This window comes from Schistocerca gregaria, chromosome 5 (assembly GCF_023897955.1).
Source record: "Schistocerca gregaria isolate iqSchGreg1 chromosome 5, iqSchGreg1.2, whole genome shotgun sequence".
Taxonomy (NCBI): Eukaryota; Metazoa; Arthropoda; class Insecta; order Orthoptera; family Acrididae; genus Schistocerca; species Schistocerca gregaria.
This window is the reverse complement of record NC_064924.1, coordinates 454,583,359-454,583,743: the sequence shown is the minus strand read 5'-3', so window position 1 is coordinate 454,583,743 and position 385 is coordinate 454,583,359.

Sequence of the window (385 nt, the reverse complement as noted above, 5' to 3'; positions counted from 1 at the left end):
AGACCAGTCTTCAGACTGAAGACTGCAACAAGAGCAAGAACACCACCAACGACAATTAAAATGTTATGACTAGCCCTGGAAGTGGAGACGATGATCTGCCTAACCGAAAAGATGCAACGAATATGCAGAAAGCGAGTGAGTTTCATAAGGTAAGTCAGCAGAGTGGAGCAGAAGACGGAGTTGTTTCGCCAGAGGGCAGGGCTCCCTGGCGGCCATGATACCATCTGGCTGGCCTCGCGGTGACCCTTCACGGCGCATCCTGCCCGCAGCCGCCTGTCAACTCACGCCCACTATGCCGTTAACTTAAAGGCCCGTTTTGTAACGCCCGAGCAGGCCGAAATGACGCTATATAAGCGGTCTACATTCGCTCTTCCGTCTCAGTTGC